The sequence below is a fragment of the Mauremys reevesii genome, linkage group 3, assembly GCF_016161935.1.
Source record: "Mauremys reevesii isolate NIE-2019 linkage group 3, ASM1616193v1, whole genome shotgun sequence".
NCBI classification, from domain to species: domain Eukaryota; kingdom Metazoa; phylum Chordata; order Testudines; family Geoemydidae; genus Mauremys; species Mauremys reevesii.
Genome location: NC_052625.1, coordinates 131,021,948 through 131,047,997, shown reverse-complemented (window position 1 = coordinate 131,047,997; position 26,050 = coordinate 131,021,948). Strand labels below are relative to the sequence as shown.

The 26,050-nt window shown below is 44.1% G+C and overlaps 1 protein-coding gene across 4 annotated transcripts in view; it reads left to right on the top strand.

Annotated features, from left to right (window-relative positions):
• LIN28B (lin-28 homolog B) overlaps positions 1-26,050 on the top strand; it is a 183,911-nt gene that overhangs the window by 8,163 nt on the left and 149,698 nt on the right. The gene's annotated exons all lie outside the window — the stretch shown is intronic.

The window sequence follows — 26,050 nt, the reverse complement described above, 5'->3', positions numbered from 1 at the left end:
ACTGATGATGGAAAGGTTTTCTCAAAGGAAAAGGCTTTGCAACATTTTCTAAAGATGATCAGACTCTAAATTCACCTAGTCTTCTCTGGAAGTGCATTCTATAGTATCAGAAAATGGCTTTGTCCCTAGCTCTCACATGCTTTGTTGTGTGTGATCTGCATTGTCCTAGAAGAGCATAGTTGTCTTGGTTCATTTATTGAAATCTGGTCTTTGATGTAGCTTGGGATTGATCCATTAATTGCTTTGAAAGTCAATGGAATAATGACAACTTATGCCAGCTGAGGATCTACCCCCAAAATATCTGGTTGACAAATGGTTGTTCCATGTCAAATTTCCTTCCTGTTTTTGTCCAAATTTCAAATAAGGCAGAAGAGTGGATATGCTTTCCAGTCCTTCCCTGGCATGGTAGTGTTCTTGTGACAAAAATGATTTGGATGACCACAATTACTTATTTTATATGTTTGATGGTGCCTGCAAGTTGTATCTGCCAACTAATTAACAAGTAACTATGGGAGGATGATGGTTAAAAGAGTCATTTCCACATCCATCAGTGCATACAGAAGGAGAATGTAGATGCTCAGCTCTATCCGTTGAGAAAAACCTCCTCGCTTCCTTTGGGTATCCAAGGGCAGACTTAGCTGAAGACATAGACAGAGGCACTATTGTCTGATTTAGTTCATGGAGGCATGGGAAATAGTTCTATTAGCATTACACAATATTTGGAGGAGGTTGGTAGGGCCTTGTTGAGGGGAAGGACAATACAGTCTCATCTCTTTTAAAAACAGAGAGCTTGATTTGCTCCCGCAGACACAAGGGTACAATCTATTCCCCCCTCAATACTAACAGAGCATTCATGCAAGGGAGAGCAGGTAGTAGTAGTGCTACTGCTGGGAGAGAGAGTCTTCAAACTCTGACTAGGGCTCTATAGGAGGCAATTAAGGCAACTTGGTAGATGTGCTCATTCAGTAATGAGATGTTGACTCTCACCTCCAATCAGCCCTATGATGGTAGCCCCATCCACCACTTGTTAAATTTTCAGACAAGCACCTTTGTGCTTTTTCCCATGCTTGGGAGGAGCTCCATAAACAAAACTAACGCATTTTCTTCCTTCAAATCCCTCATTTAAAAAAAACTCCTTCTCTATTATGCCTACAAAAAAATTGATAATGGTTATTCTGTTGGTGTGCAGAGATCTCAGCCTACCATACTGACCAAGATTGTCTCATTGTTCCTTCCCCCATCTGCCTGTGTCCATCTGTTTTCTTTTGTCTTATACTTAGATTGTAAGCTCTTTAGAGTCTTTTTGTCCAGTGTTTGTACAGGGCCTAGCATAATGAGGATCTGGTCCATGACTGGGCACTGTGGTAATACAAACATAACAAATAATAATAATGATACTCAGTGTATCTTCCAGGTGTCCTAACTCACACATTTTCTGCCAGTCCTGCTCACTTTGTAGACTGTGTCTGCAGGCTCTAGGCCCCCTAGGGAAACAAGATTTGTGGAAGATTTGTGTGGCTACAGCCTGGGTCTCACCAGAAGAACTCCGAGTGAATGACGGCAAATGGACCTGAAGGGGAGAATGGTCATCTCAGACCTCAAATGGATGTCTCTTCTGTCTTCAACAGACTGTGTCTTGATCCTGGAAATAATGAGGGGATAAATCCTTTATCTCCTCCTTTCTTCATTTTTTTTTTTTGGTCATTTCCCACTTCACAGTTTAATGACTAGTTAGTTAAACAAAGAAGGGGGAGAGAGGCCTCTTTTTGCTAGACCACTAGCAGTGGTTAAGTATCTCTTATTTAGATGTCCCCAGTTTTCACATAGTACAAGAGGATGGCTCTGCAGAATTCTATGAGACTTGTCTCCTCTTATTAAGATCCAGTTCATGGATGAATGTCAAAGGGATTTAAGTCAAATTAGATATAAGGGACTGGAAAGGATTATGATGAAGAGTAGGAAGTGTTTATCTAATAAGGATTTATGCAAAACTCATCACTGTGGTATCTGACTATCTCATTTCCATTTCATTGTCTTTTAAGAAAACCCACTATACATGGTTAATGGTAACATATGATATGCACTTAGGCTGAACCATGCAAATCCCAATATTTCTCATTTAGAGTGGAGAAAGTGTATGCAGAGGGTAGACTCTCCTCCAGTCCTTCTAGACTTGTCCCCAAATTGTTGACTATTGTTTGTTTATTGGAATTGTACTAGGTGCTGAGATGCTACTGAACTTTGCAAAGAATTCCTTGTTCTAATCTAAACTCTGTTGTCAGCTGAGCGTACTTTAATTCTGAGGAGATAAAGTGACAGGGCCCACTGCCTAGGGGTTTTCCCTTCTTCGGCAGCCCAGCTTTTCTTCTCAGCCTTCTAGTCTGGCTAGGCTCCCAGAGTTTATTCTCCCCCCACCCCCAGGCTTCCTTCTCACTTCCCTCTATTCCCAGAGAGAGTCTATAGTCACTCTCTCCCTGCAGCCTCTTTCTGCTACAAACTTCCTCTCCCCATACTAATCAGTCTGCTCCTGCCCAGCTGGGCTTCATGATCAGTTAAGCTTGACTCCCTTTCCAGGTGCAGCATGGTATCTTAATTGGCCTCTCAGGTCCACATTAGTGCATTGGGTACATACCCCATCACGGGTGATAAGTGAAAAGTACCATTAGCAATTGGTTAGTGTGTAACTAGGGGACTACATCTTTCTTCTGGCTGGCACCCTGTAACAACAATCAACATAATAAATAGAAGAGCTTTAGAGGTGGTCAGAAAGATAATTTAGTCAGCCTTGCCCTTTTGAACCGTGTACATGCATGCCTCCACCCTGGGCTGTGGCGTGGGGGACAGAGCTTCTCCAGTCTTGGGGCCATATGGGGGGGGGCAGAAAGGAGCAAAAGGGGTTGCAATGCTGCAGTGGGGAGAATGGGGGCAGGCCCCAGGGAAGGGGCAGAAAGGGGTGAGGCTGTGGGCAGGACTGCATGCAGAAGGAGCAGGCCACTAGCTCTGGTTCAGGACCCCAGGAAACTTTAATCTGTCCCTGCCTCTAGTTCTCTGCCAGGTTCCCTTCTAAACTGAGGAATTCAGATGGTTTCATTTGCTCAATTTTTAACTAAAGATTTAATTTACTTTTGCTAATAAACATGTGCCACAAAGGAGTGCTAGTAAGAAAATGCACTTTATTTCTGTCCCAGTAACATGACATGGCAAAGGGTTTAAAAAAAAGGCTAGAACCCCTTTGCATCAAAAGGAACATTGAGGCAGACTTATGACTTGTCACAATCTTGTTCAAATAGCAAGGCATTCTGAGATTGTATTTTAGATGGACTGATGGGATGTATAGGTTGGAGATTAATGCTTGCTGGGAAAGTGGACAGATATAAAAGAGCTCCTCCATTTTTTCAGTATAAGATTGAAGCTAGACCTGTTGTGGGTTTCTACCCAGAAAAAGAAAGATGTGAGTACAGCAGTAGTAGTTGGGGTATCTCTCCAGGATGGGCCCTAGAAGGAGTCTGAGCTGTACTAAAAAGTGTTTTAGAGACTTGAGGCACATAGGAAAGAGAAATCTCAGGCAGGGGAGTTCATTCATTTTTGGTGTGTTTATGGGATTTTCCCCCTCCCTGTCCCCGCCCACCGGTTGAAGAAGTGGCCCTGAGCATTGAAACAGAGCTTACAGAGCCTGGAGTGAAGATTTGCTACCTTCCAGGGGCCCAGCAGGGTTAGCGCTTCTAGTAGACAAATGGAGGAAGTTCCCACTGTAGCCAGCAGGGGAGCTTGTCATAAACTGGCAGAGAGCCTAGGACCAGGTAGCTGAGGATCTGGACAGGTATTACTCGGTGGAAACCCTTTATGTTTGTCACTTACATTCTGTACAGCAGCTACTGAGTTGAATTGGATCCTAGAAGAAATACCTGTAAAAGAACCTGACCAAGAAGTGGCTTGTTTCCCTGGGCTCTGTGCCAGAGTGGCTGTTTGTTTTGGATCTTTGTTACTCTGGAATGGGTATAATTCAGTTTGGCCAGAGGACTAAACTACTGTTACCAGAAAGGCAAACTGAGGAGCAGCACCACCACCACAGGATGAGGTAGAAGATCTGTGACACTTGGCAGGGGTCAGCATCCATTACCCAAGAGGTTATTGTTCCAACTGAGAGCCTTTGAATTTTCCACAGCAACCTAGTAGTACTTCTAGTTGCGGAGATGGATGAGGCTGGCATGGGCTCAAGTACAATATTCACCAAGTGGTTTGAAATCTTTCTATCAACTATTATGAAAAATCCAGTCCAGAAAGGTAGTTATGTCAAATTCTTATCCTGCCAGCCTACATGAAATGCCTATAGGAAATATGCATCCGACGAAGTGGGTATTCACCCACGAAAGCTCATGCTCCAATACGTCTGTTAGTCTATAAGGTGCCACAGGACTCTTTGCTGCTTTTATATGAAATAAGTTAGTGATCTCTGCCTTGTTCCTAATGGGCACACATCAAGAGATGACACAAATCCCTGTCACAACTGGCACTAACTAATTTGGCAATATCTGTATATGGAAACATCTTAGACACCGCCATTATTATTTGTATTACAGTAGTGCCTACATTGCGCTAGGCACTGTAAACATAGTGAGAGAATCCCAGTCGGCAAGAGCTTACAATCTAAATTGATGAGAGAGACAAAAAGAGGGAGAGAAACAAAGACACAGAGGTGAAGAGACTTGCCCAAGGTCACACCACTGGTCAGTGGTAGGGCTGGAAATAGAACCACAGTCTCCTGAGTCCCAGTACAATGCTCGAGACCACACTTTCTCCCATACTACACTCTGATGCCTGGATGGTTCCTCCAGATCAAAAATGATGCGTATTGTCTCAGTAGGGGGAACCTGGCTCAGCTACGATCCATGTTGCAGTTGTTCTAATCTACAGTAGATTCTGTTTTCAATGGCTGTCCGTCTAGGTCCTTTCAACACCGCCACATTCACTTGCTAAAAAAAGAAAAGCAAACACAAACTATACATACATTAGTGCATATCTTTCACTCTGTAGTATATTGTTTCTTGTCCTAACCATTATTTGCTTGCTAACCCTTTCTTTAGCATTTCAGTTATATGTTGGCCAATTTTAGTCTCCCTCTTTCACTGTTACATATCTTTACTTCTTTCCAGGATTTTTTGGTTTAACGATTCTCAACCCCATGTAGTAATTCCATTTCTTCATAAGTAGAAAGCAGGCTAGATGGGCTTTAAGAGTAATCAAATTATCCTCTTCCAAACTAACTACAATGCACATATAATTAACAATGGAAGCAAAAGGTTTAGTAGACCAAAGGTCATGGTAATTGAAGCTTATTCCATTAGACAGTGTGGGTACGTAATTGTTCCCAGTGTAAAAATCCATGTGTAAATCATAGGGCTAGAAGAGACCACAAGGGTCATCTAGCCTAACCTGTCGATAATGCATTTATAAAACTGGGCCACAGGAAATAATCACTTTTCCATTAATTGTGGGTCACCTGCTAACGGTAGCTTAATTGGGGTCATAAACTGACACTACCAATAAATAGATGTCATGTGCTTTTATTAAAATAACTCATTAAGGGCCAGATTAGGTCCCCTTTACTCACTTAGTAGAAACTTTACACCATGGGTGTCCTGTGAGGAAGGCTGGAGAAATCTGGTTCCATTGGGCTTGCATCTTTTTCCCCCCGAAGAGTAAAATACTTTGGAATTAAGAAATTTAGGGTCATGTGCTCATTGAAGGTTCAGATGAATGAAAATAAAGCTAGTGTTATGATGACATATTATAGTTATATGAATTCAAATGGGTTTGTTTGTTTATCTTTGGGGGAGTTAGGGGTGGGTGACCAAGTGCACCCCTGTATTGACACCTTGCACACTAATGTAATTATCTTTGTACAAAATATGCTTTGTGAGGTATCATTTGAAAACTAACACCACACTGGTCGATAATATTATGGTGAAATGTGTGTAGCATGAATGTAAGCTGAAATGACTGAAGTACATTTACCAAACAAGTCTGGGGAAAGGGTAAACCTGTTTCTCAAAGACAAAGGAAAAGCTGACACCTCTAGCCAGGTGTCAAAGTTGATTGGCAATTGACTGGTCAAGTGATTGTACTTTGGCAATGGAAGGGAGGCAGGAACAGATCAATCTGCATTTTAGCAAACATTTTAGCATTTAGCATTTAAGCAGGCCAATTGAATCCTCACTCTACCAAGCCCTTATACCTGGACCCCCCTCATGAACCCCCACACCCAGACTCCCACCCCACTTAGCCCCAACCAGCTGTACTTGGACCCCCACCCCATCAAGCCCCAATCTCCCACACCCAGATCTCCCCCTGCTGAGCCCTATTGCCCCACAACCAGATCCCCCACTGAGCCCCCTCACTCAGATTCCCCCCCCGCTGAGCCCCATCTCCCTACACCCAGACCCCCACCAGCTGAGCCCCAACCACCTTTACCTCAATCCCCTGCAAAGTCCCATTGCCCCTGCACCCAGAACACCAGTGCATCCAGATCTCCCACTGAGCCGTCCACACCCAAATTGCCCCACACAGAAACCTCTCACCCCACACCAAGCCCCTCCACACTTAGATCATGCTGGGCTGAGCCTGCCCACCCACACATGGAGTGCCTGGCCTGGTGCAGAGGGGAAGGGCACCAGGGTGCTTCTGGGGTAGGCCTGGCCCTTGCACAGTATCAGGGTCAGGTTCAGTCTCACTGCCACGTCCCTGTACCAGAGGAGGTGGGTGCTTCAGAGTGATCTCCTACCTCAGTGCAGCCAGGGACCTGTGCTCCTCACTGCCATTCTGAAGCCACATTTATTTGACAAATAACATTTGCAAAATTTAAAAATATTGTGCAAATAATTATTTTTTTGGTGTAGAATTTTTAGGCACAGAATTCCCTCTGGAATAAAAATAGCAAATTTTTGTACATGGACCTCTTAGAAGGGCAAAGGACCTATAAATGCTGAACTGTCCAGGAGAGGTCTGGATAGCACAGAACACATATTTTTGGGGGGAATCCAGAACTGGGAGTGTGTTTGGGTTACCCTGCAAGTGGTAACCAGGGATGGTGGAAGCCAGAGTGTGACTGGAGTGTTGGTGGCAGGCTGCAGCCATACACAGACACGTAGGGTCTGACCTGCTTGCTGGTTGTGAACAGTGCAGGTTGGGAGCTGCAGCAGCAAAGCATTGTGAGGCACCCAAGATTTCAGGCCAGATGGTGACACAATCCCTTACTAATCTGGATTTTGCTCTGGATTGTGATGGGGGTGAAGCTTAAAACCTGAAGTTACATCAAGTCAACTCCCATAAAGTCCTCCTGGAACACAATCCCAGAATGTCTTGATTCTTGAACAACATTGTTACAAATGTTAAAAGTCTGTCTCAAAGGTCCTTTGTTGCACTGGAGTACTAAAAGCAGCCATGCCTAGTCTGAGGCATAAATAAAACATTATAAAGGAAAGACTGTTTAGTTTCTTCATGCATAAATTGAAGTTTTGGATATGTGTTCTAAAAACTCTGAATCCCCTGTAGGAAAATGAAGTTTTCACTGTTTAAAAAATAAGAGGTTGTTATAGGAAACCAGAGTGGAGAGTGGAGTTGGGGGTGCCAGAAAATGCTAGAATACACATTGTAGTTCTCCCTCAGATGAAAGGGGAACTGTCAAAGTACAAATTGCTGTATGAAGATGAGCAAGTATTTCTCTCTCCTCGTGGCAGGAGGAGGGAGGCAGAGAGTTTAAGGACAAAAGCTTTAAACTTCAGTGCCTAATATTATATACACTGATATTTAGATGTCTAAGTACTTATATAGCTCCCATCACTGTTGTATCCAAGGGCTGCATTAATCTCTGGGATAACTCCATTGCAGCCAATGGAGTTACAGCAGGGATTAAGAGGGCTTAAATGGCATGATTTTCAGAGGTGGTGCTCTCACCAAGAAAGTGTTGGTGCTCAGCCCCTCAGAAAACCAAGCCACTTATTTAGATACTTACACTTCAATACCCAGCTTTTCATCTGCCTTCTGAGCCACCTGACCCCAGTGGCTCCATTTTTCCTCTCACTTCCTCCTGGCTCTCTGACTCTCTCACTTGCTGTGTTTGTCACCTTTCACCTGGCATTCTCAAACCTCTCCATTTCAGTTTCCCCTTTCTGATTGTCACACTTTCTCCTCTTTCCCTATCACTCATCCCTTCAGTGACTGTCAATCTTGGAACCCTGGACTTTCTGCTACTCTCTCTACCCCCTTTCTTTTTTAATCTCCAGGCCCTCTACCCTGTCTAATAGTTACTACTCTCAGCTCTACCTTTTTCTTCTACACTTACCTACTTTGTTCTCTTTATCTATCACTCTGCCCTCTCCATATGTTCAGACTTGGTTCTCCCCTTATCTATTTATGTCCACTCCTGCTCTCCCTCTGCTACTTGGGGAGGAAGTCCCAAGACCTTGCCATTTCCACTAAGTCCTTTTTCTCTTCCTTCAGTTCTGCTCTTATTCTGGCTAACCAGTCTCATTCTTCTCTCTCCATCCTACACTTTTAATCCTTGGCTACTGTCTGTTGCCTTTGACTTTCTAGGCAAATTCATAAGAGGTAAAATTGTCAGGATCAGAGGAGCTCTTCCCCCGCTTCCCCTCTTCTTGATTTTTTTTTTTATTTCTGCTAACACTTTTGTTGAATTCTGTTCATCAGGTTTCTATCTGTCTTCAGCCCCTTGACTTGGCCCTGTTTCCTACTGCTTTGTTCTCCATTAATCATCTTTCTGCTCTTAGGAATCACTCTCCTCTAACTGCTTTCCTTCTTTATTTGAAGGCAGAAGTCCTATTCCCTCTCTATCACCACCTCTGTCTTCTTCCTGTATACCCTGCCCTTTCTACGCCACTGGAACTGCCCTCGGAATCATCAGTTAGCTCTTCCTTACCACCACATCTAAGGGTCACTTCCTCATACCTCCTTCTTGCCTTTGAAGGGAAGAGCCACTATTAATTTTCTGTCAGTGTGCCCTTTCGTGGCTCATTCTGCCTTGCTAATTGCTATCAGTGCTGCCTTCCACTGATCCCTTTCTTCCTCTGTGATCCATAGGGCTCTTATCCTTCTGCCAACTCATTGTCTCCCATGACCTTAACCAGCCCTATAATTTCTTACCACTTTTCATTATTATTTTATTTAATATTAGTTAAAGATACTTGTCTAACTTAGTATGTAAAGGATCAATATTTAAGAATCAAGCCAACACCTTGAATTCTAAACCTTCTTACATTTATGAACCCTGTGTTTTGATGTCTTTATTTCTTCTGTACTCCACGTGCCATGGTCTTCTATTGTTACGTGTTGTATTCTGTCTGATTTACATGATAACCACATTGGAAAAGGGACCCTGTAAGTCTCCATGCACACACATGGTGCTATACAAATAACTAACCCTCTAAAACATAACAAGGTAAATGAAAAAGGAAGGTGATCACTTGAAAGTCAGTAGATTTTGAAAAAAGGTCAAAAATCAATGTAGTATAGAATCCACAGTAGGATTCAGTTTAAAATGACTTAAATACTTGGGAAAAAATTTCAAACAAGGCAAAAGATAGTGGTAGAATGTGCATTTGGACGTTTAAAAGCATGCTGGTGCAGTTTACTGACTCGGATAGACCTCATCGAAACCAATATTCCCACTGTTATTACTGCTTGTTGTGCGCTCCACAATATCTGTGAGAGTAAGGGTACGTCTACACTACGGGACTATTGCGAATTTGCATAAACCGGTTTTGTAAAACAGATTGTATAAAATCGAGTGCGCGCGGCCACACTAAACACATTAAATCGGTGGTGTGCGTCCACGGTCCGAGGCTAGCATCGACTTCTGGAGCGTTGCACTGTGGGTAGCTATTCCGTAGCTATCCCATAGTTCCTGCAGCCTCCCCCGCCCCTTGGAATTTCCGGGTTGAGATCCCAGTGCCTGATGGGGCAAAAATCATTGTCGCGGGTGGTTCTGGGTAAATGTCGTCAGTCACTCCTTCCTCTGGAAAAGCAACGGCAGACAAGCATTTCACGCCTTTTTTCCCTGGATTGCCCTGGCAGATGCCATAGCATGGCAATCATGGAGCCTGTTTTGCCTTTTGTGACTTTCACCGTATGTGTACTAGGTGCCGCTGACAGAGGCGATTCAGCAGCACTACACAGCAGCATGCTTTTGCTTTTGCATGACAGCAGAGATGGTTATCAGCCATACTGTACCATCTACCAATCCATAAATTGGTAAAAAGATGAGCATGGCTACCAGTCGTTTTGCACCATTTGCTGCTGTCATAAGTGCCCCTGGCTGCTCTTAGCCAGGGGCGCAAAAGCCAAAATTGGGAATGACTCCCAGAGTCAATCCTTCCTTTTTGGTATCTAAAAATAGAATCAGTCCTGTCTAGAATATGGACAAGTGTACTAGAGAACCACTGTATCAGAGAGCACAGCTGCTCTGTGTCAGATCCTGCAGAAATTATGAGCTGTATGCTATTCACAGGAGGTGCTCCTGCAACAACCCCACCTGTTGATTCCGTTCTTCCCCCAGCCTTCCTGGGCTACCGTAGCATTGTCCCCCCACTTGTGTGATGAAGTAATAAAGAATGCAGGAATAAGACACACTGACTTGTTAGTGAGAAATGAGTGGAAGGCAGCCTCCAGCTGCTATGATAGTCCAGACAGGACAGTAAGGAGTGTGGAGCAGAGGAACCCAGCATCCCTCTGCTAGTCCAGGGGCAATTGAATCTTTTTTTTACACATGAAGGGTGGGGGCTGACAGAGCTCAGCCCCCTGTTGCTATGACGATGATGGTTATCAGCCATACTGTACCATCTACAATGAAAAATTAGGGCCAGGCACCCTTGATCGACCTGACGGATGCTAGTCTGCATGGTTACCAGTCCTTTTGCACTGCCCCATGTGCCAATAGGCTGATGGGATACCAGTCGTATTGCACCATCAGCCACCCATGGCGGGGGGGAGCAAGGATGTTGGTGTTGAGTGCTGCAGCATCGGGTCTATCTGCAGCATTCAGTAAAGATAGGGTGACATGTTAAAGAGTCAAGAGAGGATTGTTTTCCCTTTCACTTCTGGGAGTGGGTGGGGGGGTGCGTAAATTGCCGAGCTATGCCCTGACCCACCGCGGACACTGTGTTTGACCCTAGAAGCATTTGGAGCTCAGCCAAGAATGCAAATACTTTTCGCAGACTGCAGGAACTGTGGGATAGCTTGAGTCCTCCAGTCCATGAGCGTCCATTTGATTCTTGGGCTTTCCGTTACGTTTGTCACGCAGCAGTGCGCTGAGCCCCTGCTATGGCGTCTGTCTGGAGATTTTTTAAAAATGATTTTGAATTTCGTCTTCTGTAACGGAGCGCTGATAGAACAGATTTGCCTGCCCTTACAGCGATCACATCCGCATGGTCCATGCGGGAGCTCTTTCTTTATTTTGATTTTTAACTGCATCGCCACACGTGCTGATCTGAGCTCCACGCTAGGCAAACAGGAAATATTCAAAAGTTCGCGGGGCTTTTCCTGTCTACCTGGCCACTGCATCCGAGTTCAGATTGCTGTCCAGAGCGGTCAGTGGTGCACTGTGGGATACCGCCCGGAGGCCAATACCGTCGATCTGCGGCCACACTAACCCCAATCCGATATGGTAATACCGATATTAGCGCTACTCCTCTCGTTAGGGAGGAGTACAGAAACCGGTTTAAAGAGCCCTTTATACCGATATAAAGGGCCTCTTAGTGTGGATGGGTGTGGCGTTAAATCGGTTTTACGCTCCTAAAACCGGTTTAAACGCCTAGTGTAGACCAGGCTTTAGTGGGAGATGTTTATGGTGGGGTGGGAGGTTGAGGCAAATCGCCTGGGCACTGATTACGCTCAGGCAGACACCAGGGCGGTTAGCAGAGTATAGGAGGGCGTGGTGTGCATCAGAGAAGCTTTGAAAACCAGTTTCATGACTGGTCAGGCTACGGTGTGAAAGTTCTGTTTGTTTCTCCTTGATGAACTCCCCCCCTCACCCCCTTGGTTCACTCTACTTCCCTGTAAGCTAACCACCCTCCCCCCCTTCCATCACCACTTGCAGAGGCAATAAAGTCATTTTTGCCTCACATTCATGCATTCTTTATTAATTCATCACACTAATAGGGGGGTAACTACCCAGAAGGGGTGGTGGAGGAGGAGGGAAGCTCCGGGTGGGGGGCGGGGGGAGAGGAGGGAAGGACAAGGCCACACTGCACTTTAAAATTTATTGAATGCCAGCTTTCTGTTGCTTGGGCAGTCCTCTGGGGTGGAGTGGTTGGGTGCCCGGAGGCCCCCCCACCGCATTCTTGGGCATCTGGGTGAGGAGGCTATGGAACTTGCAGAGGAGGGTGGTTGGTTACACAGGGACTGTAGCGGCGGTCTGTGCTCATGCTGCCTTTCCTGAACCTCAGCCATACGCTGAAGCATATCAGTTTGTTCCTCCAGTAGCCTCACCATTGCCTTCTGTCAGCAAGCTGATGCCACCTATCATCTTCAGCCCGCCACTTATTATCTTCAGCCCGCCACCTGTCCTCACATTCATATTGTGCTTTCCTAGCGGTATATCAATTGCCCTATAAAATATTCAAAACAAATCAATTCAAACACTGTTTAATTGCATATCTATAGCCAAGTCAATTATATTAAACCATATTTCTTTCTCACTTGGGCATCAAACCAGCAAAGTGCTTACTATCCTCAATTGCTACCAAAGGTGAAGGTACTGAACCCCTCACAGGACTGAGCCTTAACATCCCACCAATAGCATAACTGAATTATGGGTAGCATTTCTAATTCTGAAATAACTAAGGGTAGAAAATAGTCTGTTGTGCCAAGTACAATCCAAAAGTTGGAGAGAAATGCTGACACAGACTAAAATGAATGAATTTTATACATGTTTAGCATGCAACAGTGAATCTTCCAATAAAAATTCCATTTAGCTTATTTCCATTATTTATACACAACCAATGCCTATAGACTGTCTCTAGGCACCCTGACAACAATTAAATTCACAATCCATATTAAGATCCATTCAGCAGCATAACACAATAAGTTTTTGTACTAGCCAGTACCCCACTTCATCCAAACACCACACCATCAACCCTACCCAAAAGCCCTATCAAACAGCCTATTGAATGTCCTTACAATCAACAAACTTAAGCTACTTTGGATCTATAAGGCTATGTTTTTAGTAGTACAGTTGGTCATATGAGACTGTTAAAATCCTAAAGATTTGTATAAAATTCAAACCATTTAAAGAAAAGTAACTCTGAAATTAAGTATACACAGGCTGTTTTATTTGTGAGTATTGGATCAGATCAACCACTACTGTATCTTTTTTTCTGGTATAGAACTTGATTATTCATTTGTATTCCATTAGACCCCAATTAATACCGGGATTCTCACTGTGTTAGGGACTGCATGCGCACACATACATGGGTGTGCATGCATAAGATGGTCCTGCCTTGAAGAATTTTCAGTCTAAATAGATAGATAAAAGGTAATAAAGGTATATAACATCAAGCACATTCAAGTGTGATGGTTTTAAAATGTCATGTTAGTTCCATGATTTGTTTGTTCTAAACTTTTGGGGGTACACTTTCATTTATTTTACTTTATCTATTATAAGACAGGAATGGGGCAAAGAGGGAAGGCAGGAAAGGATTAGCTAAAAGAGAAGACAAAAGAAAAGGACAGGGGCCATTAAGGAGAGAGCAGTGATGGGAATGGGGAGGGAAGGATGGAGAGGAGCATGGAGGGTAGCTAGAGTGAATTTAGGCACCTACAGGGTTAAGCAGCAGCTGAGTGGGAGTTTTGTGGATTGCGGTGGCACCTAAAATGGGACTTGGGTGCTTAAGTACCTTTGTGGATGCACTCTTAGCCTCAATTTCCCATCTGTAAAAAGAAGATAAATATGTTAAAGACTGTGAGGTGCTCAGATATTATGGTAATGGAGGCTATTTATGTACCTGAGATAGAACATGCCAATATTATGAGCACCTAATTATCCACTTTCTCAAATTAGGAACAAACAAGTATAACTTAGAGAAGAATCAGAACCTGATTTTTAAACTTGGAAAGAAGACTACTTGTTTTTTCCTTCCAATAAATAAGAGTATGTGCATTTGCTCTAGGGTGAGTGTGCTTTAGAATCCATGGTTCAGCTTCATACTACAGGGATCACCATTAAATTATGATTGATTAACCTGTTTGGGCTCTAGAAAGCATATTATGGATTTTGTTTTATATAAAAAGAATGAGGACTACTTGTGGCACCTTAGAGACTAACAAATTTATTTGGGCACTTGAATCTTAGATATGTTTATAGTGAAAACAATAATATGTTTATTATCAAAGTACCAAGGTTCTGTCCTGGAGTCATACAAGCTGGTGTGTACATTGTTCCTTTTGGGAGAGCAGACCTGGTATTTCTGTGAGTGTTCTATGGATAAGGAGCTGAACGCTACAGGGAAATGTTTCAAAGGAGCTTGTGGACTAGGGTGCACCTATTGCTAATCTGCAAGGCAAAATAAGAGCTAGTGTTGCCCAGAGGAGAGTGCTTGGGTGGCTAACAGGCTGGTGGTGTCAGGGAGCTGACACTCAGATAAGCACAAATCTCCCTCATGCTGGAGGCAGGGGGTAACAAGGTGACTCACAGTACCCCAAGGACCATCAGAGTAGTGTATATAAAGATTTTGACTTATGTTGCCCTCCACAATCTTTCTCTCTTCTTTTTTTGCTACAATATGCAGAAGACATGGGTTTCAGCATGATACTGAGCCACAGCATAGCCAGTTCACTGCATCTCTCATTGTGGTCATAAATTGCTTGTAGCTGCCTTAGCAAAAATATGCCTTGCAGGCAGTTCTCCTACATCCTTGGAAGTTGAAAGACCAATTAAGAGTCTGTCTCTTGTTAAAGTTGATAATACATCAGTATATTGAGGAAGTTCTCATATGAAGAGTTTAGGTTCCAGAAAAGATTATGACTTGTTGGTCAACCCATAGAATAGCACAGGCTTTGGCCTCAGAGGAAGCTATTTGTATGGTTCTGTCCCCCAGCAAGAGGAAGAGCAATTTACTGTGAAGAGAAGTATTGACTTTAAAAAGGGCTGGAGGGGAAAAAAGAGGACTTGCTAACTTTCTTAGGAGAAGTAAAAAATATGAGACTAGTGAGAGGATCATTTTTTAAACTTCCACATTTGTTAAAGTCCTTTTAAAACCTTATTTTAAAATGTACAGATTAGTGTATGCAGAGTGAAACCAATCCCCTCTTTGCAACTGTACAATAAAAGCAGTATAAACTACTTTTCTGTAGCAGATCTCCTTCAACTGAGAGGACAGGAAAGGTCCTATCTGAAAGGCTGTGCTTATGCTGCAGTATCAATCCCTGCTCTCCAAAACCCCTGCATGGAAAAGCTACTGTTGTCTTCCTTCTGCCAAAGGAGATGAACCAAGGACAGCCTTCTCTGCTCTCTAAGAAGCATCTTCACAGCAGAAACCTTTGATATTTCAATACATTTCCTGGAGACAAGAGCACCTAACCAGACTAAAAGGAAGGGAAACTCTTTATGACACCTTTGACCTTTCTGGGTCTTAGTTTGTATCAATCTATTGGTGAACAACCACAGGTTTATTAAACCACATGTGTTGCTGGAAGAGTGTGCAGTCAGTTTACCACACACTGTTATTACAATCACAATTTCCTTCCGAGGCCTGGTCTACACTTAATTAGATTGACCCAGCTATGTTGCTCAGGGCAGTGAAAATTGTTGTACCCTGTGCAATGTAGTTAAATAGACCTAGTCTCTGATGTAGACACAGCTAGGCTGACAGAATAATTCTTCCCTCCACCAAACGACCACCTCTTAGAGAGGTGGATTAACTATAGCAACAGAAACCCCCTTCTGTCAATATAGGAAGTGTCTATGCTACAGTGTCAGAGCTGCAGCACCATAGCTGTGCTGCTGTAGCAACTGTAATGTAGACATACCCCCAGAGTCTGGAAAAACAGAAACACTCCTTAATTTCCTGAGCCAGGAGTCTACACCCTTTGGTCACTGGGAGTGTGTGCGCACATGTTGTGTGTGCATGCCAGGAAACCCTTCCCCAGCCCAGTAATGTTATACAGAGGTATTAGTAATATGCTACCTAAGAAAAATCACATCCCAAATGATATATTCAACAATGAAAGCAAAAGACACTCACAAATTAAAGGGATTTATAACTCCCTCATAGATTTCCACTGCAATTTTAACAGCCACCCCCCATCCAATAAACTCTCTAGAACATTCCCATATTAGTGTCAGCTTCCTAGACACCCGGATTGGCTTCAACAATGGAACCCTACAGACAACTAAAAAAACAAGAAACCCATGGCTAATCACATCTACCTTCACAGATCCAATAACCACACCAACAGATTTCTTGACGTATTTATCTATAGCCAGGCACACAGAATATGCTCGGAGGAGAAAGTCCGGAATATACACCTTAACACATTTAAACTGCTTTCAACAAACAAGGACACTCCAGAAAAGTAGATCCCATCATGGAATGGGTTACCCAAATACACCGAGAACCTGCTTCAAAACAGAAATAAAGCCCCATCCCACCATACACCTCTAGTTGTCACCTATCACCCCACACTGGAACGCATAAGGAATATCAAACAACTTCAGTCCATATTCGATGGGGACCACACATCCTGAAAGAAATCTTTCCTGAACCTCCTCATCTGGCCTTCAAACAACCATCCAGTCTCTCCAAGCTCATCATCAGAAGTAAGTTCTCCACAGACCAGGATACACCAACTCAAAGCAGCACTAGATCCTGCCAGAACAGATGCAAAACCTGTAGACATATCTCCACTGCGACAATGATCAATACCCTGTCACAACAGATCTATCAAGATTCATTGGTGTACACATGTGGTGTACCTCATCCAGTGCACTAAATGTCCCAATAACCACCGGTGCAACAAGACAATCACTATGCTCTCAAAAGAACTCTCACAGCATAATGATAAAAGACAAAAACACCATATCACCTATGGGTGAACACTTTTACAAAATGATCATGGGAGAGATAGCTTAGTGGTTTGAGCATTAGCCTGCTAAACACAGGGTTGTAAGCTCAATCCTGGAGGGGACCATTTAGGGAACTGGGATAAAAATCTGTCTGGGGACTAGCCCTGCTTTAAGTGGGGGGTTAGACTAGATGACCTCCTGAGGTCCCTTCTACCCCAATATTCTATATCTGACCTCACAGTCCTGATCATCAAAGGAAACCTGCATGCTACTGTCAAAAGATGGGTCTGGGAATTTATATTCATAACTTTGCAAGATACCAAAAACTCAGGCTAACAGACATACATTGGATTTATGGCTTATTGCAACAATCTGTAACTCACTAAAACCCCTCCCTCCAGCCTTTTTCCCTTCCCTCTTTCCCCCTTATGACTGGAGCGGTGTTAACAGACCATTTCACCTTGAATGGTCCTTTGAAAAACATGTTAACTACTTATGCTAAGCAAAGTTCCATCTTGTACTTAGCTGTAACACTCTGAGAACATTTCTTAGACTTGAAAAAGAGCTCTGTAAGCTTGAATGTTTGTCTCTCAACAACAGAAGTTGGTCCACTTAAAAAAAAAATACCTCACCCACTTTGTCTCTCTAATATCCTGGGACTGTCATGGCTACTTGTCATTTGTTAACAGTACACGAATTAGACACAATTAAAGGGTAGGCTTTTTCTTCTAGGTAAAGATAACTTTCTAACAGGATGATTTATAATGCACAGCTGTATTTTGCATCTACAGTAATTGTATCTAACTTCAGACAAAGTCATCTTTTTAATGAGTTTCAAGGTAGACAGCCAAAAAACTTGTATTCCCAATCCTGATTCCACTGATTTCAACAGGAATTGGACTGGGCTCATTATGCTGATTATCAATAAGTAGTGATCATTTCATTCAGAGCAGATCTTCCCAACATAAATATTTGACATTATATAAGCTTTATCCTGTAAAGTGCTGAAAACCGCCTAGGAAGTTCTGGATATGTTCAACTCCCTTTGAAATTAATGGGCACTAAGACGGCTTGACAACTTACAGAACCAGCCTCCAAGACTCAAGATAACATCCAAAAAGATAAATCTTTAAAATGGGCAATATGCAACATAGTGCAATACTCAGTTAATTACATGCAGTATACCCAATTAATAAAAACCACTAGAAGCATGAGTATATAATTCTATTGGATATAGTTAAGGATATGATTTAGTCATGGATTCCGACTGTGACTTGGGCTTCAGCTGTGTGCCCCCTCTGTCCCCTACAGCTTCAGCCAGGGCTGGAGTCAGTGCTGTGCCCTATGGCTTTGGCCGGGGCTGGAGCCAGGGCTGTGGCCTCCCTTCCATCTCCCGTGGCTGCTGCCAGAGCCTGGGCTGTGCACCCCCTTTCCCCCATGGCTTTGGCCAGTGCCAGAGCTGAGGATGTGCACATCGCCTCAGCTTTGGTGGTAGCCAGAGCTGGAGCTGCTGCTGTGTGCCCCCACCCCACTACTTTGGACAGGGATGAAGGTGGGGCTGTGCACCTCCCCCATGGCAGTGGGGTTGAGGCTGTCAGTCCTTCCCTCCCCCCCCTCAACCCCCACCAATGGGGCTCCAGCTGTCTTTCTTTCCCATTCCTCCAGCCCTCTCTCCCCACATTATTTTTAGTAAAATTCATGGACAGGTCCTGGCTCCCATGATTTTAGTGCATTGCCTGTGACCTGTCTGTGACTTTTATTAAAAAAATAAACCATGACAAAATCTTAACCTTACATATAGTCAATGATCACAGGTCTGTGCCAAAGATCCTAAAAGTTCTCAATACTCACTTAAGTCCACAGCCCAAAGGAGTGGCTTGTCTACAGATAGCGCTGCAGTGATTTAATTAAGGGCTTTTCAAGGTAAGAATGTCACACTTGTTGAACTAAACCAATTTAGTTAAACAGGTGCTGTCTGGTTTAGTTTAAATTGATTATTAACAGATTTAAGCTAACCTCCAATAAGCCAAACATAAACAGATGCAGGGTTTGGAAAGTATCATGTAGATCAGGGATCAGCAACCCTTGGCACATGGCCCACCAGGGAAAGCCCTTGGCGGGCCAGGCCGGTTTGTTTACCTGCCGCATCCGCAGGTTCGGCCAATCGTGGCTCCCACTGGCTGCGGTTCACTGCTCCAGGCCAATGGGGGTTGCAGGAAGTGGCGGCCAGCACATTCCCCGGCCCGTGCCACTTCCTGCAGCCCCCATTGGCCTATAATCTTGTCTTTAAATACTGAAATAGTCCCCTGCCATCCTATTTACTCAAATTGAGGGCTTGGCTACACTTACAAATTTGCAGCGCTGCAGCAGGGTGTGAAAACACACCCTCTGCAGCACTGCAAATTGCGGCGCTACAAAGCGCCAGTGTAGTCAAAGCCACTGAAGCACCTGCTGAGCAAGCAGCCAAGCACCTTCTCTCTCTGCTCAACTTCCTAGATCAGGACCCAAAACAGCAGCTGGAAGGAGGTGGCAGCCAGAGAAGGTGGCAAGGGCAGGGACAGCAGCATAAGCGGAACAGAGATGGGCATAATACTTGTTCTAAACTCCCTCCACCCTGCAGCCAGCTAAAGCAGGCTACTCCTAGGTACCCAACCAGCACCTTCTACTCCCAGGAATCCACCCCCCAAAGAGCCCTAGCATCTCCTCCCACTTCCTCCCTTCCCCCCCCCCACCCTTGAGGAGACTCTGACCCCAGAATCCTCTACTTTGAGGCGCCTCCTGGCCTCCAGCAGCTTCTGCACTCACTGCCTCCCTCCCCAGCGCCCACATACTCCCCAGGAGTTCTCTGCACCCCAGGGCTCCGTACCTCCCATTAGCCCTCTAATCCCAGCAGCAGCAACTGCCACAGTGGAGACCCACCAGACACTCCTCAGACACTTAAGCACCTACCCCAACCACAGATACCTAGTCTTGTGCAGCTTTATGTCCTACCCTTGCCACTGCTTGGGGCACGGTGTGTTGACCATAACTTATTAATGCTTATATGCAAATTACCTCATTATGTAATTTGTAGAAAATGTCCCACATGAAGCAGAACATAACTTGACAGCTGTGACATTATGAGCATAATATAATATCTCATTGAAAGGTCACAGGGCCAGAAAGAGTTAATTAACTCACAGACTGACCTGACCTATGGCCCAACTTTAGAGACTGGTTAGGAAAATATGTAAATTTGAAATGATTTGAAATGCAAGCCTGCATTGTTAGAGGTAGAAGGGTAGATGTTTGCTCAGGTCTTGTGATGTAAGCAAACAAGTCTTGTCTATTGCTGTGGCTTTGATTCAAAGATCAAAAAGGGACTATTAATATTTAGGAAGACACCTGAGTGAAATAGTATTATTGTCTATATGTCTCTTTGAAGGTTGTGGTAACCTGTATCTGAACTGTTTAATGGATAAATTATCCTGTGCTAATTGCCATGATGTTTGGGAGAAGAGAAGTTAAGCCTATTGTTTTCTCAGGCCCAAAGGCTGCTGGAAATGCATAAAATCCCTGGGACACGATCTTTCTTCATCTCAGATCTGTTTTGGGTTTCAAGAGGCGGAAACCTTAAGCCATAAGGACTGACATCGCCAGTCACTGACTGGAATCACCCTGAATATGGACATTGGATATAACCTATGGACTATTTCTAAAAGGACTTTTGGCAACTACAAACTCATCTCTGCTATGTACCTGAACCTCAAGAATTGAATTCAAGTCTGTATGTATGTTGAGCTTTTAATCAACACTCTCTCTCTTTTCTTTTTAAATAATTTTTAGTTTAGTTAACAAGAATTGTCTATAGCATGTATTTTGGGTAAGATCTAAGTTATAATTTGACCTGGGTGTGTAGCTGATCCTTTGAGATTGGAAGAACCTTTTCTTTTATATGAGATTTTCAGTAATCTTCATCATATCTGACATGTATCTGGATGGAGGCTTGAGGCTGGGTACTTTAAGGGAACTGTATTGTTTGGACTTTGGAGTAACCAGTGAGGTAATACAGAGGCTGTTTTGGGCTGGCTTGGTAAATCTAAATATTGGAATATCCACCAGCTTTGGAGGTTTGTCTGCCCCATTCTGTTTGCAGTTCACCCTAATTGAGTGACCTCAGCTAGCTTCCACAGGCAGCATCGTCACAACAGCTATGCCCAACGCTATTCTCAGCACCAAACTGACATCCAAGACCACAATCCTGCAATGAACTCTGCATGGATGGACCCCTGTGCAGAGTCCCACTAACTTAAACATGGCTCTGCACAGACACAGGGGACACCCTGCACAGAGTTCTCTGCAGGACTGTGGCCCAAGAGGGCTTTGATCACTCTACAAGAGCAAAGCTCTAGGAGACAAGTGCAAGTCTTTCCATGACTGAGAAATAACAAAATGTGGGGTACCACCGAGGCTGAGCAGCACTGCTCCTATTAGTTTACTGGCAGAAACAGCCACCATGAAAGACAAATGCCCACAGTTGTTCTCACTAGCCCGGCCAGCTGTAGCAGGGCTTGTGTCTCCTTTCCTAGGCATAAAACCCAGTAAATGTGGTGAAATATCCCTTTCAGTCCGTGATGCACTGTACCTCAAAGTAGCACCCTGAAACCCCCTATTCATCACTTGTATATGGTTGTGATATTTCATACAAGGCATGCCTTGTAAGGTACCACATGGAAGGTCATTATCAGCTGAAACAATGTTCTGTCAAAATATGTACATCTTTAATGTGTATGAAGTTATAAGATTTTGCGATATGGTTATTATTGAAATATGTTGAGAATCTGGGCCCACTGCTAGTTCTCCAGTGGCAACAGAGGAGGTGATCCACACACAGGCAGGTGTTAAATGACCATTGACCAGTAAGTGAATTGTAAACAAGAAGTTTACAATTCAATAAGAGATAGTTGTCCAAGCAACACAGTGGGGATTGCTCAACTCTGTTACTCAGCAAGGTCTACCAAGACATGTCTGGGCCAGTATCTTTCCTCGGACATGAGCTGAGAGTATAAAATAAGGGACAGTGGCATCATCAGACCACCTCTTTCCTCCCCCCACCTATGCTGAAAGCAACAAGGATGCTGGGAAGACAAAGACTTTGAACTGGGGAGACTGGTCCCAGGCTGAGAAGGAAATTTATCCTGTGTATTAAGAACTGTAGCCTTCCTGCAACATCCAATAGGATGAGCAAAAATTGCTTGATTCAAATCTTGCTTAGTCTGATAAAGTTCAGGATTTAGACTGATTTTACTTTTTATTTCTTATGTAACTATCTCTGACGTCTATGTCTACCACTTAAAGTCTTTCTGTTGCTAATTCCCCAGTGGCAAGTGGTGATGGGCCTGGGGCCACCCACTACTCCAGGTCCCCACTTACGGACCCTGTGGATCACAGCCTCCTGCTGCACCTCAAATTCCTCTCCCTGAGCCACCTTCCCATGGCCCTAGCTCCTTTTTCACCCTTCCTCAGGGCATGCAATTACCCAGTCCCAGCAGTCAGCCAGGAACTCCTCTTGTTCTCCAGTTCCTGCCAGCAATTGCTTTCTCCAGGGTGCTGCAGGTCCCTTAGCCCACTAGAGACACAGTCTTTGCTCCTTGAGCTGCCGCTCCTTTTATATGGGCTTGCTGGGCCCTGATTGGCTGTCCCTCTCAGCCCCTCTCTATTGGCTGCACAGCCTCCCTAGGCTGTTTTTAACCCTGTCTCTGCCAGTGCGGGGCAGATGCCCCATCACACTCTCATTCCAGCTTCAGCTGCTTATGCAGCATGTCTGGTCTGCCACTGATAATTGTTTTTAGGAAGATATCACAACTTAAAGCTGACATTTGCAGTAATTGTTTCACTCTCATTGGCAGAAAACACCCAAATATAGTGCCCAGACCCTGCCAGTTTAAACAGACATACACACACATATTAATTAGATGCACACACCTAGGAAATTATGTCATTAAATTCTAAAATAGTCACAGCATAAAAAAATGATGGGCTAGTCTGCATACCAAAACTGTCCACACGGGTAGAATCTGGACAGATTTAATGGAGATAAGAATTCCTTTTTAATTTGATCTTTCTCTGATCATCAACTGTCAGCATGGCAAGTCTCTCTGACACCTGCTCACCCAGTTTCTGCACCAGTTTAAACAGCAAGCATCTCCTCAGATTCCACTGAAATTAGCATATCTGTGCTGCTGGCCAATAAGAGAAATGATCACCAATTTAAAAGCAGGCACCAGTAGCCATAGGCTTGGAAATAAATGTAATCTTGCAAAGTGGGTAAAAACTGACTAGTGAATGTTTGGAGCAGTGGGCCATTCTGGTGCTGGCATCATGTTTTCAGTCTTCCTGTAATAAAAGGGTTGCATCATAGCATATTTCAATCAATAAAATGAATATCTAAAAATATAAATTCTGTAAAAAATTTTTGCTTTGATTGCCATACTGAATGCTCATTTACCTGCATAGCTGCCTAACATTTGGAGGCAGAATGGAAAATGGTCTTGAAAATGTAATATTAAAAGTCTATATTATAATTTCAAGGCCACAGAATATGGTAATGCATATTTTTGAGAGATCTGTTCCACGTTAACTTTTTTTAAAAACCTCTTCCTTTTCCTAACACTGCCCCATCCCCCGACAAGCAAATAAAATAAAAAGGAAGATGTAGTGTAACATCATGCTCAGGACACCCAGAATTGTGAGCCACAGTGTTACCCCTCTGCCTCAGCAAGAGTAAGTGCTGCTGCTGCTAAGCTGTGTCAGCTCCTTGTCACACCAGCCTGTCTGTCTTGCCATTAAACTCTTCAGAGCTCTGCCAGTGCAAACCTGGCCTCACCACAGAATTCATTAAGTTCATTGCCTCCAAAGAGACTGAACACACACCAATCTGTTAGGTTAGCTGAGGATTCACCCTCCATGATCAATACACAGTGCTGAGATGGTTTTGTAATAAAACCAGAATGAGTTTATTAACAAAGAGCAGAGATTTAAGTGATATGAAGCAAGAATCAATGAGACAGGTCTGGTTGCAAACAAAACAAAACCCACTTTTTAGTGACTAAAACTTAATTTTAGGAAGTTACAATCTTTGTCTAAGCAGGTTTCTCACTTTCATCAAATTTCTAGCAGCTCTTTCCTTTCTGGCCAAGAGGATCCAGCTTTCATAGGCTCAGAGGGTGCTGTCCACTTACGACCCCTAATAGTATGTCTACAGTGAAATGTAAGCTTGGCCTCAGACTCAGGCTTGAGCCCTTCCGTCTACACACACATCTGTCAGACTTGGGCTCAGATCTAGGACCTTGTGGAACTGGAGGGTTTGAACCCAAGTCAAGCTGGGTTTGAACCCCATTACTTGGCAGTGTAGATGCAACACTTTTCCCCATGCCCCCGACTTTGGTCCTGGGAGTCTGCCACGAGTCCCAGTAGGGTGACCAGACAGCAAATGTGAAAAATCGGGACGGGGTGGGGGGTAATAGGAGCCTATATAAGAAAAAGACCCCAAAGACCCCAATTGGGACTGTCCCTATAAAATCGGGACATCTGGTCACCCTAAGTCCCACGATCCCATGGGCCAACTTTCTTTGTCCTCTCTGTGCCAAGAATCTCCAGTTGATTCCAGGGAAATGAAAGCAGCCCCCCATGTTGCAATGCAGCAGCTTTGTGCGTCAATGTTTAAACTATCCATTGTCTTCTGAACACCGAGCTGCAAACACCCCATCTGAGAGCCTTCTGTGTTTGCAATGGAGACTGACCAGAACAAGCTTTTCGCAAAGTGTGCCGCCTCATGGTCACAGGAGCACAGCCAGATTATGGTGAATCTCTGGTGCAAGGTTAGCAAAACAGTGGACTTCAGTAAGAGGACCAGGAATGACCATGCATACCAGCAAATAAAGAAGCTGGCAGCTTTTCAAATTTACCAGGCTGGTGACCAGTGCAGGAAGCACATTTAGTGGATCAGGAGTGAGTACAGGAAGACCAGGAACCAGAACCACACCTCAGGCAACTGCCAATATCATGCCTGTTTTATGAGGGGATTGACTGGATACTGGGCACTGCGCCCAGCACAGAGCCAACAGTTTTTCATGATGCTCTGGTCAGCTAGGATGGAGCCCTGCTGTCCTCAGAATCCAGCACAGGGACTGATGGGAGCCAGCAACAGGCACCAAGTGAGGAGAGTGAAGTCATTCTGTTCCTGAAACAGCCCCAGAGCAGACTTTGGAACAGGAGCAGCAGCAGCACATCCTGGGGTCATACTCAGAGAAGCTGTTTGATGTCCCCCTGAGGAACAGTCCACTGCAGAGCCTGCAGCCGTCACAGGTGGGACAGAAGCTGTCCCTGAGTCCAGTACGTTTCTGGCTCTATATGTTTATTAATACAGTAATGAGGGATTTCTGCTCTATGAACCAATGCAAAAGTTACTAGCTGCTCCAGCTAGCAGCCTGTATCAGCTAATGGTGGATTGAATGCCAGCAGCTTGGCTCCCCCTTCTCATTCCCCACCACGTGGAATTCAAAATGGCAATTGGGAAATGTAAACAGTAAAAATGCCTTCAAAGTTTTTTTGTTTTTGGTTTTATTTGAGAAGACACCGATTTTTGCTTGGGCCATTCCTGTTTCTTTAAAATAACAACTTTACACTGCCATACCTGTGAGTACACTGCTCTGCAACCACTCAGCTGTGTAATGAGCCACCTGGAACTGTGGTGGGAGGAGCTGGAAATGTTCTCCACTTACAGCTCAGTCCATTTCAGTTACAGGTAGCCCATGCAGTTTGAAATTTTGTCCAGAAATGTGGCAGTGGAGGATGGGGATTAGGGGAAGGCTGTGGAGTTGTGTGTGTTTGCATGCAGCCATAACAGGGTGAGCCATGTAGAAGCAAACATAGCATCCTGTTGATTCCCCTCATGGATTCTGATCCAATCTTAGGTACTGATAGGTGCAAACTTTT